The sequence below is a fragment of the Capsella rubella genome, unplaced genomic scaffold, assembly GCF_000375325.1.
Source record: "Capsella rubella cultivar Monte Gargano unplaced genomic scaffold, Caprub1_0 scaffold_7, whole genome shotgun sequence".
Classification (NCBI taxonomy): Eukaryota; Viridiplantae; Streptophyta; class Magnoliopsida; order Brassicales; family Brassicaceae; genus Capsella; species Capsella rubella.
In genome coordinates, this window is record NW_006238917.1 from 13105593 (window position 1) to 13106252 (window position 660).

Sequence of the window (660 nt, forward strand, 5' to 3'; positions counted from 1 at the left end):
TGAAATCAGATTGACATCAGGTTCTTTGGCCTAGGAGTAAATGGAAGTATATATTTTTTACTGATGTGAATCACAAAAAAAGGAATCACAACATCATTTAAAAAATCATTCTTTCAACATAAATCAATTCAAACCATATTGAGCCCTTGACAACTGATCCATTCCCAAAAACTTCATACTGTTTACCAAATAAGTGTAAACAATCCACTCCTAAGGATATTTCCAGAAATTTTTAAAGTTAGTAGCCCTCTGTAGATTCTATATAAGTATCTTGTTAACTAGATTTCGGACAAGCAATATACCCTCCGCTAGTAACAATACCCCTAATCTAATCCTCTCCTCAGGTTTCATCTATTTTTATTGTTTTTCCAAAACATCACTTAAGGCTATCAAAGACATCTTATCTTTCATCCACCTATCTTCTTTGTTCTTTCGCTTCACCTTTAGACAGCTTTCTAACGCATCATCAAATGAAATTACAATTTTTATGATAAACTCTCTAAGAGAGAAACGCATAGGTTGTTCAACAAAAATAAACCATAATTCTTCATTGCAGAACTGTATCCTTCTTTGGAGTAGATGATGAACTATATGGCATGAAAAATTGATTCCTTCACGTTCCACAAACTCTACAATAGGCTCCAAAAATGATTGCTTCAA